The sequence below is a fragment of the Triticum aestivum genome, chromosome 7B (assembly GCF_018294505.1).
Source record: "Triticum aestivum cultivar Chinese Spring chromosome 7B, IWGSC CS RefSeq v2.1, whole genome shotgun sequence".
Taxonomy (NCBI): Eukaryota; Viridiplantae; Streptophyta; class Magnoliopsida; order Poales; family Poaceae; genus Triticum; species Triticum aestivum.
The window spans coordinates 681,851,756-681,866,900 of NC_057813.1; the positions used below are offsets into that span (position 1 = coordinate 681,851,756).

General features: G+C 42.9%; 1 long non-coding RNA gene across 1 annotated transcript; it reads left to right on the forward strand.

Moving 5' to 3' along the window:
* Window positions 1–1,515: 1,515 nt before the first annotated feature.
* Window positions 1,516–4,498, forward strand: LOC123162109 (uncharacterized). Its single transcript, XR_006481046.1, has 5 exons — window positions 1,516–1,798; window positions 2,003–2,240; window positions 2,941–3,040; window positions 3,622–3,749; window positions 4,287–4,498. It is a non-coding gene; the product is annotated as an uncharacterized lncRNA (long non-coding RNA).
* Window positions 4,499–15,145: the final 10,647 nt, after the last annotated feature.

The window sequence follows — 15,145 nt, forward strand, 5'->3', positions numbered from 1 at the left end:
GTCGTGCCATGGTTGTATATTTTACATGGTCGACTTTGATGAGGCGGTCGTGCCATGGATGTAAATTTCTGCATGGGCGACTTTGATGAGGCGGTCGTGCCATGATTGTATATTTTTAAATGGTCGACTTTGATGAGGCGGTCGTACCATGGATGTAAATTTTACATGGTCGACTTTGATGAGGCGGTCGTGCCATGATAAATTTATGGAATAGCCAAGTAGACATCATTCTTCTTCCATCACACAAAGCTCATTGATGCGGTCAGATCTTATAACTTACCATCAAGGCCAATGGTTTTGGCAAAGATCAGCATGTTGATGAAGCTTCGGCGGCGTCGTCCGCAGTCGACGAAACTGTTACGGTGAAGATTGAGAAGGGGAAAAAGAGGCGTGGAGTTGGCGGCGTGCTTGAGGGCGAGAGCTTTGGCTGGTGTGCGTGGAGCCTGTCGGCATGGATGCGTTTTGTACGTGCCTCTTGGCGTGCCTCCTCTTGAACGAGGGCTGGCGATGCTTTATATAGGGGCCGGCCGTGGCTTCGATAACGTCGGTTCGTTGAAGCCGTGTGAGTTTAAACTGGCCAGGATTCTATCTCCAGCAGACTTGGCGTCTACGTATATGATTTTCTCATGCAAAATCGTATCTAAACGGATTACTGCTGCTCCCAACTAAATCACCGGCAACGTCGCAATATGGGTCTTGTCTGTCACGTGTTTAGGCAACCGGCCAAAGGTACTAATTAATTTCTTAATTAAGCCGATAGTTGGAGACTGTACGAGGCCATGTAACATGCACTGGCGATAGTAAATCTGTACGTTCATGTCCATCCTTCTTGCATGATTATTTCTTTCAGATCCAAGAATTAGACTTTAATCTTTTTGCACCACTGTAGTCTACACGATAAACTCTACAAATAGAGTATAATATTTGATATATTCTCTTTCTTAGAATTTACTAGCACGTGGGACCCACACGTCATAGGGTGGCATTTTTATAAATCCAAGCTATATATTTTTTTCACATATATGCTCGTATTTATTTGTACGTCGGTCCACCATGGCTCATATAAATAATTCGGACTTAGCGCGTGCAAAAATCCATCAAACACTTACGGTCCTCTCTGTACCATCGCATCAACTTGGCATGTTCTTTGTTTCTGAACAGGCGTTTCAACCGTGGTATTATAGGAGTATACCACATCACCTTGGCAGGAACCCTCTTCCTGGTGCGCTCGCCGTCAACATCACCAGGGTCATCTCGTCTGATCTTATACCGCAATGCACCGCATATCGGACATGCGTTCAGATCCTCTTACACACCGCGGTACAGGATCACTACAAAAAAACCGGTTAATACATGACGGATTTACCTTGACATTTTGATAACCGTCATGAACCGGCCTAGTTCAAGCCCCCGAGCCCGCTTAAGCCCGCCGAAGCCCGCCTGACCCATTCCCCATATAAAAGCTAACCCTAGGCCTCTACTTCTCCTCATCTCTTTCTCCCACCGCCGCCGCCCCAGCATCTTCTCCCTTCTCTCTGATCCTCTCCTTTACGCAACCCCCGCACCCCCGCCGCTCAGGTTCTCCTTCCTCCACCCAACCCCACCTCCACGGATGCGGCCTCTTTCTTCCCCATCCTCTCCCGTCCTTAATACCATGGCCTCGTGCTGCCGCTATAGATCCGACGCGCGCAGATCTGGGATGAAGCTGAACCCCGACATAGGTCTTTTCAGACCGGAGCGACCGTCGGGTGGCCGGTTACCACAATTGCTCGGTGGAGGCTGCACCTAGTCGCGACTGGTTAGTGATGATGCCCCTGCCCCTCCCTCCTTTTGGCTTCCTCGATACCATGGCCTACTGTTGCTGCTGCGACCGCCGGTTCATTTTCCTACACTGGTAGCCATACCAGCCATTCGTGGGCAAGCTGGGAAGGCTATGGCTGGTGCGTGTCCTCCCTCTACAGTCGATTTACTAAGCGTGGCTACTGCCTTCTCCAACTTGTAGGGTGCGTTCTGTGTGCATGATGACATGGCGGCGGCGGCAATTGGTGGCTCCGGCGTGTCTACTAGTGAGATGTGTGTGCGTGCAACAGCCGGTATGTTGTGTGTGTCATGCTTCCTCTCTGAATCTTTTTAACACTGAATTTTCTCTCCATCTTGTACACTGTAGGGTACCAAGTAGAGATAGCAACACATGTTCGTCAACCGGCTGCAAATGCGACCTTCTGTCAATATCTATTTCAGTTAGTTCTCTACCAAATCTAATTCAGTTTAGAATTTTCCAATAGTTTGGTGTATCTCTGTTCTCTAAATCAATATAACCGACTGTTAATATACATTCAGTTTATTTTCTATCAAAATACAATTCAGTATGAATAAATATGTAATCAAGTGTGGTCAATGATTTCATCAAATAGGTCTTGGAGACATCATTTCTGTTAATGTATTAACATTGTGACATGTTCTGTTTAGTATTTTCTCCTAGGCATTTCTTTTTCTGTCCTTACTGTCTCTTGCAGCTCGGTGAATATATATACCAGAAATAGTTTAATCTGAATCTAAGAAGAAAATTACATTTACAGTGTGGCAGTCCTACAGTAATAGTACAGAGTTTAAACCTGTCAATTTGAGTCAATTTATAGTAGTACTATTACTATTAGTTCTGCACTTACTAGTACTTGTACCAAGACAAAGTACGTGTTAGCTCACTCTCTCAACCTGGGGACACACCAAGCTAGCACTTGCCAACACAATGACACACACATTTCTTATTCAACTCCTCTGCTCCCTACATCCATATCTAGGTCGCCCTCAGCAATAGTTCTCCAAACAAGTGGGGATTGCTGTCTACTGCTTTATCTGAATCTTGTTGATGTTGTTCCCTCTTTTTTATTTTGATAAATTAACACTCTAATTTCCCTGATTATGATCTATGTTTTTTAGGATGCAGGTCTTGGTGGAGCTGCTGCATGGCGCAAAATAGAGCTTGAAAGGGCGGGCTGCCATGATGGCCGTGATGGAGCTGCTCTGTGATCAACCAGGGGTTGGTTCTTTACTGCCACTCCTATGATTTCTTCATTATTTTCATTCTCCAGCTCAACTACCACTGAACTACACCTATTTAGTTGATCTAGTTCAGAGTTAGGTATTTTTCATGCCAATTGAAGTTTACGTGTCAAGCAAGTGTTGGTTGCTATTTTCAGATCCTTGCCAATTACAAATATTTAGTTTCATGAGTGAACTTCTTGACACATGAATATTTGAAGTTTCCGCCGGCCAGGTCGACGAGCAGCAGCTCGCCCCATTGATATTGCTTATTAGTGATGTCATTTTCCCGTGGATTTATATGGCCTCAACTGCTGCTGAGTACTAGGAGTTCTGCAATGTATCTTCTGTTACATTGTCACTTATAGGTCAACTTGAATAGACTTTCATTTGACACACTTCTATTTGGATTAATTTTAAGCAACAACATGGTTATTATTGTTTTATAGTATATAATGTTATTCTCATTTGTAGCCATGGTATGTTTTAAGAATTTTGGAAAGCATGTCATTTATTTTTATGTTTGTTCTAATCTCTTATTTCTACTATATAATGTCTAATTTTGTTGTAATATGCTAGGTATTATTAGGTAGCGGGCTACCATCAGGAGGGCTGACGACAATAACCTGAATAACAACCTCAAATAGTTTGTTGGTATAGATATGCTGGTATTATTAGGTAGTGGGCTACCATCAGGAGGGTCGACGGTGAGAACCAGAATAACAACCTCCTCAATCGTTAAATGTTATGTTGATGTTAATTGGATTGTGCTAGTTCGAAACCTTGCCGTGTCTTTCACATGTGCTGGTGAGATGTTTGATCACATCAAACCAAAAAAATCTTACCTTTTGCAATTCCATCAAAACAGCTTAGCGATTGTTACTACATGGCATACATGTAAGTCCGATGAGATCCCATGTCCTACTTAATTAATTGGGTGCATGAAGTATTCTAGCTTGCATAAACTAAGGTGACTTAGTACTAGTATTATGTTCAGTTGGTGTTCATGTTTTATGATTTAGCTTGTACCTTAATAACCATGAAGTAATTTGTAACCCACGTAATAAATTATATTTCTAGTTCTTGTCACCTTCTATACTAATATACTGGTTTGTTTCATTTCATTATTTTTCCTGTTATAAGTAATACTACAATTTTGTAATGCAGCTTTTACACTTTTGTAGTACTCTTGTCTTTACTATCTATGAATCTGCAAAAATCTAATGTTCTTTTAAATATGCTAGGTGTGATTGGGTAGTGGGCTACATAGTGCTACCCTTCATAACCCGCGCCATGACATGATAGTTGCCATCAGGAGAGTTGACGAAGAACCTGAACAGCAGCCTCGAAAGTTTATATGTTTTGTTGATGTAAACTAGATTGTACTGCTTCTTAACCTTGTTGTGTGATATATTTAGTGAATCTATGTTGTAAATTATCATTACATGAAGGATTTGTAAACTGCTATGTTGTATGTACACACAATTTTTTTTTGAGAAAAATATATACATACAGATGGCCGCATATTGCGTGAACTACTTGAAATTACTTTCTCTTTGTTACTTTCTCTTTGGGCCAAAATTGGCTAAAAAATATATTGTGTCAAAATTGGGACGAAATAAATTGGCTGGATCATATTTAAATTGTGCCTACATTCGTGACGATTTCTGTGACAAAAAGTAGTATCCACGTAGGCAGCCACGTCATTCCAATTGGTGAATCAAAAATCTGACGTGGCGTCAGGCTATGACGGCTTGTTCCGTCATAATGGTTTGGGCTAGGCGGGCTTGGGGCAGATCCATGACGGTCAAGAACCGTCAAGGAAGGCACGGCGTCAAATTATGACGCGATATACATGACGGACTTCAAGTCTGTCATGCATGTGCACCCATGACCGTTTTCCACTCATTTGTGACGGACTAGTACCGTCACGTATTAACAGATTTCTTGTAGTGCATGCAGTCATTAGGGCATCATGTATCTTCTGCATCTCCAATCCTAGAGGGCATACAACCTTCTTTGTTGCAAACGTATTGTAGGGCAATTCGTTATCCTTTGGAAGCTTCTTCTTCAATAATTTTTCTGTAGCTTCTCAAATCCTTTGTCAGGCACACCATTCTCTGCCTTCCAATGCAGCAATTGCAGTATGGTACCGAGCTTTGTGTTGCCATCTTTGCAATTAAGGTAAGAAACCTTTTTTATGATCCTCTAACATGCGATGGAACTTCAGCTTCTCCTTTTTACTTTTGCACTGTCTCCTTGCATTAACAATGACCTGGCGGAGATCATCATCGGGCACATCATCTGGTTCCTCTTGATCTTCAATAGCTTCCCCCATTGCAGCATCACCGTATTCAGGAGGCACATAGTTGTCATCATCCTCTTCTTCTTCGCCGTCTTCCATCATAACCCCTATTTCTCCGTGCTTGGTCCAAACATTATAGTGTGGCATGAAACCCTTATAAAGCAGGTGGGAGTGAAGGGTTTTTGAGTCAGAGTAAGACTTCATATTCCCACATATAGGGCATGGACAACACATAAAACCATTCTACTTGTTTGCCTCGGCCACTTCAAAAAACTTATGCACGCCCTTGATGTACTCGCGGGTGTGTCTGTCACCGTACATCCATTGCTGGTTCATCTACGTGCATTATATATAATTAAGTGTGTCAAAAACCATTACAGAACATCATGAATAGATAATTAAGTGACCAAATTAATAGAAGTTCATCATCATATTAAAACCAAAGTACATACATAGTTCTCATTGAACAACATATAGCTGTCCAAAGCATCTAATTAAACTACAATGAAACTATGTAAAATATTTCAATGCGGAAACAAATGCGATCATAATCGCAACCAAGGTAACAATTGATCCACAGCATAATGATACCAAGCCTCGGTATGAATGGCATATTTTCTAATCTTTCTAATCTTCAAGCGCATTGCATCCATCTTGATCTTGTGATCATCAACGACATCCGCAACATGCAACTCCAATATCATCTTCTCCTCCTCAATTTTTTTATTTTTTTCCTCAAGTAATTGTTTTCTTCTTCAACTAAATTTAACCTCTCGACAATAGGGTCGGTTGGAATTTCCGTTTCACATACCTCCTAGATAAGTAGTCCCTCCATCCCGAAAAAACATATCGCGGGCGTAGTTCACTAGTAATTTTGCGAAAATCCCCTCGTGGTTTAAAAAGAGTTTCAAACAAGTCCCTCCGCCCCGTCTTCTTCCTTCGCCCGTCGCCTGCGCGTTGCCAGGGGCCGGTGTCGCCCAGCTGCGTGATTCGCCAGGGGCCGGCGAGCCCGGCTGAGCTCCTCCGCGTTGCCAAGTACCTGCTCTCACCTTCGCCAAGTACCTTCTCTCGCCGTCGTCGCCAATTACCTCCGCCGCCGCCGTAGCCCGGACCTGCACCGCCGCGGTCCCCTCCCGTTGCCTGTGGGCTTCGCCGGAATCTCCTGCCGCGCGCGCACCTCTTGGAACCCCCGCGCATCCTCCTCAAGCTCACGTGTGTCCTCCATCATGCTCCCGCGCATCCTGCTGGAGCTCCCACACGTGCGCCGCCACGATCCCCTACCAGTGTCGCCGGAGCCTGCCTCCATGATCCGGTGGACCAGGAGCTCGCGCGTGTGATCCTCGATCTCCCGCGCGTCTTCCTTAATCACATGCGCAAGCCCGTGCTGCTCCTTCTCCCGCGCGCGCCCGTGCGGCTGCTTGTCCCCTGCCGCCGGTGGAGCTCCTACCCATACTGCTGCTGCTCGTCTATGTGTACTGCTGCTGCTCGTCTGCCCGTGCTGCCGCCAGAGCTACATTCATCAGGAAGAAGGTACTATAAGGATTTGCTCCATGAGTTAACTGAAAAAGTCAGTAGATATTCAGTCAGTCAATGTTAACTGAAGAACTTTGTCTTCTTTTCTCCGTGAGTTTCCCAGCCATCAATCTTTCTGCTCTCTATAGTATGGTGAACACCTCCCCTTTTCCTAGCATTTAAAAAGAAAATGATCACCTAGTCTAGTCTGTGATGTGAAAACTGGAGGGGCATCAACCTACACCTGTCTGACGATGCATGTTTTGGGGTTCACATATCATACAAGTTCAGAGATAAAAACAAATCCTACTCAGATCAATATCACCTGCCTAATATTCAGTCAACCTACACCTGTGATGCATGTTTTGTGATGATGCTCACCTAAATAAAGGAAGAGGAAAACGTGGGACTGCATATAATATACGGCGCCACAACAACGATTTCAATCCGCCTTCCGTCCGTCCGGTCGAGGTCTTGGAGCTGGTGGCAAATTCAACACAAGTTTTTTTCTGTGAACCTTGCACAAGGAAAGAACCAGTCAATCTCCACTACTTGTACTCAGCTGATAAGTAAATAACCAACTTTTATTACAATTGGAAATAGATCAGATCGGAGTGTGGTACTACTTCACTACTGAAACTGTAGGTGTATCTATCTTCAGAAATGTGGGGTTTCTTTCAGTGAAAAAAGAGGCTCCATCCATCCAGTGGATTTTTTAGCTATATTGAGATTTTTTAGCAATATTCACCTCCATTGCAGAGAGATTTTTGATCTATCGAAATGCAGAAAAAAAAAAGCATCAGGCAGTGAGCAAGAGATAAAGCTCATTAACTTACAAACATAGTGGACACAAAATTATCTCGGACTACTGTATCACAAGCTGTATGCCAGGCTCAGTCAAAATTCAGATCCTCCAGAGGCACGACCAAGAATTGTTTACATATTAGGAACATTTCAAAACCATGAACAGTTTTAAAACGAGTGAACATTTTAGCTGAATGCTACCTATATTTTGTTAATGTCATGAGGCCTTTTTAACATCTGGTAATTTTGGCTGGCATCTAGACAGCACACACACATACAGTACATTAGATGCACTGTATATTCAACTCAAAATTATTTGATTTATTAAAATTATTGGAATTTAAATGACAGGACTGACAGAATTTTGTTTACTGAATTTTGCTTTCAAAATTGCTGCTGATCATGGTCATGGTCATTTGCAATCTTCAAATTTGGCCTGAACATGATACTTTTTGTTTAATCTGGACATGTGTATGGTTTGTATGGTGGCTCCAGTAATAACTTTGTGTGTGTATTCTTGTTTGACTAGTGCAAATGCATTTCTTGTTTGACTTGCATACTCATTTTGTGTGTGTATATTCTTGTTATGGTACCATGGTGTACTCATCTTTTGTCATTGATGGCAGGAAACATAACTATGGATTTGAACTTGATGCCTCAAAAGGAAGAACATGAAACTATGGATTTGAACTTGATGCCTCAAGAGGAAGACGATGAAGGTATTAATTTGAATTGGATCCCTGAACAGGAGGAACCTCAAGTGGCAGAGAATGGAACTATGGATTTGAACTTGATGCCTCAAGAGGAAGACGATGAAGCTATGAATTGGATGCCTCCATAAGATGAAGGGAAAGAGGATGAAGCTCAAGAGGAAGAGGATGAAGTTATGAATTGAATACTTCAAGAGGAAGAGGATGAAGTTATGAATTGAATACTTCAAGAGAAGAGAAGAGAATTGTCAGGTAAGGAGAGGCATGGTGTTTACTTCGCTTTGCTGGTAATCGAGCTCAGATATGGGTCTGTTCAACCAGACGACAAGCTGCTAGTCTCAAACCTGTTGGAATAAGTGTACGATCTGGTGAAAGAATCTGGGAAGAAGCCAAAAAGCAAATTGCCGATGGCAAAGAAGTAGATGTCTCAGGCAAGAAGCCAGGAAGATCTGGCCGAAAGAGAAAGGAGCTGGATCTAGAGAGGACCTCAACAATCCCACTAAATAAAAGAAGGACAATTCGATCTCTGGCACGGTCTCTAGGTGTGGCCCGATCGACCCTACATAAGAGGTTTCGGTTGAATGAGCTCAACCGCATCACAAGCACCGTGAAGCCTCACCTCAAGTTAGAGAACAAGCTTGCGAGATTGAAATTTTGTATGTCCATGGTCGATGACAATTTGATCTCAACTTCTCGGGCTATGTTGAAACCAATGAAGAATATGGTTCACATCAATGAAAAGTGGTTTGACATGACGAGAGTTAAGGATAGTTACTATGTACTTCCAGGAAAACCTGGACCGAAGCGCACCGTGTCAAACACTCACAGCATTGGGAAGGTAATGTTCCTAACAGCTGTTGCCAGGCCTCGATATAACAATGAGGGAGAGCTAACATTCGATGGGAAGATATGTATTTGGGCATTCGTCGAAGAGACTGAGGCGAAGCGGACAAGTCAAAACAGAACAAAGGGAACAAAAGTGTTGACATCAGTGAAAGTAGCTAGGCCTGTGTGCAGAGATTATCTAATCAATAAGGTTATCCTGGCAATTCAGGATAAGTGGCCTGACGATGATGAGGGAGCAACAATATTCATCCAACAGGATAACGCAAAGCCTCACATCCTTCCCAATGATGTAGCTTTTCGAGAAGCTGTGGAACAAACTGATCTTGACATCCGATTGCTACAATAGCCCCCAAATAGCCCTGAGTTAAATTGTTTGGACCTCTGCTTCCATAACTCTCTCCAGTCTCTAACCGACTGCAAGTCACCTACAAACATCCAGGAACTGGTACAGGGTGTGGAAGAGGAATTCGAGAACTACGATCCCGACAAGTTGCACAGAAGCTTTATCACATTAGAAGAAGTTATGTTTGAAGTTGTGAAAGACAGAGGAGGAAATCAATATACAAGGATCGCTTTCAGAATGTTGGACTTGAAATAACTGGTGTATATTGCGACAGTCGGGTAGTTGTTGATACTAGGGCCATTATAGAAGAAATGGAAATTGCAATAGGAAAAGAAAATGAAAGGAAAGAATTGTATAGAGAAGGGAAAAGAAAGAAAAGTAAAGGGAAGGGAAGGGAAGAAGTGGCCAGAGAAAGGAAAAGAATGTAGTCAAGAGGGGGCAAAGAGGCCCTTATGTCATGTAGTCAGGTGCTCCTTGTGTATGTCTTGTGTAATCTTATGTCAAGAGGGGACAGAGATGCCCTTATGTCATGTGTAATCTTGTGTCAAGAGGGGACAAAGAGGACCTTATGTCATGCCCTTGTGTATGCTTTGTCTAATCCTTGTATAAAAACTCCTTGTTGGAATTTATTGGAATTAGGGTTATTTGGAATTTGAATTGATTTGGATTAATTTTAGTTATTTGAATTAATTTAAAATATTTGGATTAATTTGAATAATTTGGATTAAAACTGAATATTTGTGCTCACATAATGTTTGCCATTTTAGAAATGCACTAATTAAATTTCTAAAATGAAGCCATAGATATACAGTGTTCTATTATGGCAGTAGCTAGATACTGTAGATAGGATAGCTGAAGTTTCAGAACCAAGGAGAAGGAAGAAGTAGGAAGAAGTAGGAGTATCTTTATGTTGCAATCCTTGGGTTTACAAAGGAGCAAATGGGACTTGAAGAGCACTTGCAGTAAGGGAAATTCAGTTAAAAAGGCCTTGAGTAAATTCAGTTAAAGATGCATTAACAACAAGGCCTTGAGTAAACTTAGACTTCCTAACAGCATGTTTTGATCCACTAAGAGCAAGTCTAAGCTTTTTCCTACACCACACACACACACACACACACACACACACACACACACACACACACACACACAACACAGGATGTCAAGATGACCCAACTTTTTTTCATGTCATGGCTTTGATGAATGATGCCCCCACATTTCATGATCAATCTGTGAGAATAAAACCATTAGTCTGTGGAGGTCCTGTAAAAAGAAAATGTGGAGGTCCCATGCCCAAACTGAATGAAACTAAATGAAGGCTGCTCTAGGAAAGGGGGAGGCATTCTCATCTTGTCATCTTGACAGAATTCAGAGTAGTTCAAATAAGATCCACTCTACTGTAAAAATCAGATAACTACTAATTCTTGTGTACACCATTTAAAATGATTGCTATTGACTGAATTCAGTGAAATTTGTCAAACTAAAAATGGAAAGTACACTTCTGCTGTACTACAGTTTTGCAAACTGAAAATGCTCCAAGCAGATCTTAGTTTCATAATGGAAGAAGTAGGAAGAAGTAGGAGTGAACGGCGTCTTCTACCTTCTGGCGACGTCGACACAGGGTGGACGTCGTCTTCTACCTTCTTGAAGAAGCCAATTGTCCTGTATAGAAAACAAAACCGAAATCAAAATCAGTGCATGAATATGTTGTCAATTATCAAAATCAAAACGTACTCCAGTTTAAAGTGTACAAATGCACTAATTAAATTTCTAAGATGAAGCTAGTGTGGAATGTGCTGCTCGGAATTTACACTGAATGCATTTTGCACTGAATCTGTTAGAATTTACACTGAATGCATTTACACTGAATCGCTAAGAATTTACACTGAATTGCTGCTCGGAATTTACACTGAATTTACACTGAATCTGTGAGAATTTACACTGAATGCATTCTCTGAATGCACTGCTCGGAATTCAAATCTAGTCTGACTTTACACTGAAAAAAGATTTACAGAAAAAATCCTAAATTTACTGGCTTGAGCAGAACAATTTCAGACTACATTGAGCAGAACAAAAAGAATCCTAAGCTTGAGCAACCCATCGGAGGGGGCCGAACCTACGTCCGGCGGCCACGCCGGGTCTCATCGCCGGAGCACTTTGCGCCACGTTTGGACATCGGTGCGTGCGGCCTAGGCCCTGGAAGAGTCGTTGGGTGGTCGTCCGTGCATCTGTCCGTCTGAACCTGCGTGCAGGTGCGACCGAACCAGATTCGTGGTCCACGGAGTCGATATGGCGTCGAATTGGTCGACGACGATGTTTAGCCGGCGACAAAGTGGTTGAAGAGCAGATCCACACAAAAATCAAAGCTTCCCCCTCGTTGTCGAGGAAGTGGTGGACCAACGCGGCGAGGGGCAGGGCGGCGGCGAGGGTGGGAGGGGGAGGGGGTCAGGCAGCATGGGGCGGCATTCAGGGGAGGGGAAGAGCAAGGCGGAGCCCGTCGTGCAATCTGCCGTCGGCGGAGAGAGAGACCGACCACAGAGCGACGAAGACGCTGGACCGCGGGTTTGGTCGGGAAAAACCTGAGGACTAAACTGCAAAATAACCCCTGCGACCTTTTTTTCGGGACGGAGGGAGTAAAATCTATGTCACATTGGTCGGCGTAATTGTCATAAACAATAAATGAACCAAATAGTTATAAAAGATAATATATACCACATCCGAATCATAGACAGGATGAGGGCCGACGGGGGCGGATACCAAAACCATCGCATTATATAATAAGAATTTTTTTCTTTCAGAAAGAAGATAAGAACAAGAGGCTCACCACGGTCGTGCTGGCGACGAGATTGGCGCGGCCGATCGACGGCGGTGAACACGGGAAACGGGACGTGACGGACCGCTAAACCTAGACAAATATTGAGGAAAATGGAGCTTGGAGGTTGAGCTTGGAGAGGAGGAAGCTTAAGTAGTGTGGCTCGGGCATTCCATCGAACACCTCATGTGCATAGGAGGTGAGCTAGAGCACCACAAAGCCCTCCCCTTGCCGGCCAGAAAAAACAAAGCAGTGTGGAGTGCTCTGCTCGCCCGCGAGGGGGCATATATAGGCATCACATTGGTCCCGGTTCGTGGCAGGAACCGGGACTAAAGGACACCCTTTGGTCCCGGTTCATGCCACCAACCGGGACCAATGGTGGTGGGCCAGGAGCGAGGCCCGTTGGTCCCGGTTCGTCCCACTAACCGGGACCAAAGGGGCCAGACGAATCGGGACCAATGCTCCCACGAGGCCCGGCAGGCCCCCTGGCCTCACGAACCAGGACCAATGCCCCCATGGGTCCCTGTTCTGGGCTGAACCGGGACTAATGGGCTGGCCCGGCCTGAACGAAAGCCCTATTTTCTACTAGTGGAAGGAAATCCATGCCTCCCTAAGCGCCCCGCGTTTGATATGTCGTTACCGCAGGTCCTGAGGTCGAGCGAACCAACTTATGGTTGCATGGTTAGAGGGACAATGGTATTCTCAACCCACCAAAGTTCAAGTAATGGTGCTCGCATTATTCGTCGATTTATTTCATGGTTTTCAGCGGTGCACTTTCAATGGGAGGAGACGTTTTCGTCGACGACGAGGCGTCTGTTGTGACTTCGTAAATCTCAAGATGATATGCCGGTTCAGTCTCTCGAAGGTGCTCATAGGGATAGGGTGTGCGTGTGTGTTCGTATGGGTGAGTGTATGCCCGTATGTATCAGCGTTTGCATCTGTATTGTGTTCAAAAAGATCCTGAGGTTGAGCCCCGCCTTGCGGGGCACATTTTTTACTTTATTTTAGGGAAAGCACATTTTTTAACTTATTTGTCATAATCAAAATTCTGGTCCAGGCCACTGTCTATTATTTTGGAGACTGACATATCCCCTCTGGTTGACCTAAAGAAAGAGGCTTTGAGTATCGTCAAGATGTTTCAGAATGTGAGTTTTTTGAAAATAAATCGGCCTGCCAATGTGGTGGCACATGAGATTGCTAAGTTTAGTTTTAACTAGCTATACCCGCGCGGCGGCATGCCGTGCGCCGTCAATACATTTTGTATTGATACATTATCCTTGAAAAACATGTTTTCTTTCTCACGTGGTAGTAGTGTCTGTTAATAGATGATAGTTTATGTTATTATACATTGTATATTTATAGATATTTCTTTGTTGATGTAGTGTCTTTGTTTATGTGATGGACGATTCAGAACTAATTGGTTGGATGTATGGCATCGTACCTGCTAATGTGCACTTGACCGCCGTGCCATGCTCCTTGGACTAAACAATTCAAATGGGTAGATTTTTGTTAGGAAAATCTGCAAATTTCTTAAATTTGCCGCTGAGGTCATGCAAGACAATCTTGGCCACTGAAATCTGCCAAACTGTCCACTTATGCTGCTCACTTCAGTTAGAAGCCAATTTCTGAAAATAAGAAACTTTGCTAGTTGCATATCTTTTAAAGGATGAGCATCAATAATAATACCTCGCTGCATTCCAATCCAAGTGAGCTGCTACAGCAGTGCGTGTTCATTCAAAATATTCAGAGAAAAGCTTGGCAATAAAACATTTGCAAAACAGAAGGAATTTTTCAAGGAAAATTCCCTGTCAATAAGACAAACAAAATGCAGAACAATCATGAGATCTGGAGTCATAAAGGGAAAAAGAAGAAATATGAAGAGAACAAATTTTTTTACTGGGTGGTACTTGTTGATCCATGCTGAAAATGAAGACATATATAGGAACTTGGAGCTTCATGAAGAAATTGCAGATCATAAGATTATGGATCACTGAGCACCAACCATCAGTTCTTGTAGAAAAAGGGCACTATCATGTACCAAAATAACTGAAAAAAGGATCATATCAAAAGGGGAGGAGGACATCTTCTGAACTTCAATTGTAGATGCAATGAAAGGAGAGGATATCTTCTGTACTTATTGAGGAGGTGCCCATGCCCGAATAAGCAGCAATGCATGTCAAAAACATATAGGCATCTAATCTACCTTTTGCATACCATTTCATACCAGCCAGATCTCTAAACCGATTTAATAAGAGTATAATTTTCAAATTTACAGTGGAGCTTCAAAGAAAATTTGGCAATTGGAACCCAAAACCTGCATTATGACTTGTATGTATCGCTTCTGGCTTCATACAGTATCTTATTCCACAAAAAGTATGTTCTGGAATACAAAAAAATGACTTCAATTTGCATACGAAATGAACATAAAAAAGATATAAAAATGGCTTCACTTGAACTTGCATCCCAAATAGAGAAGACATGAGTATCACGCGAACCTCCAATCCACATCTAAAAAATGTATCTAAACCCACAATAGTATTTTGCCTGCTACGATCTAGAAATCACCTTTGCTTATCTAATCTGAAAATAGTGAAACCGCCTCTGGGAGTAAGCAGTTCCTTGCACCTGATATATCTTCCTTCACTTTTTCTGCTAAAACCTTCTGTTTTTAGCTGATCATTAATCGATGGAGTATTTATATATAAGCATCTTCTTCACTTTTTGTCTGCTAAAACGAACAGTTTCTAGCTCATCATTAACTAATGTGAAGATGT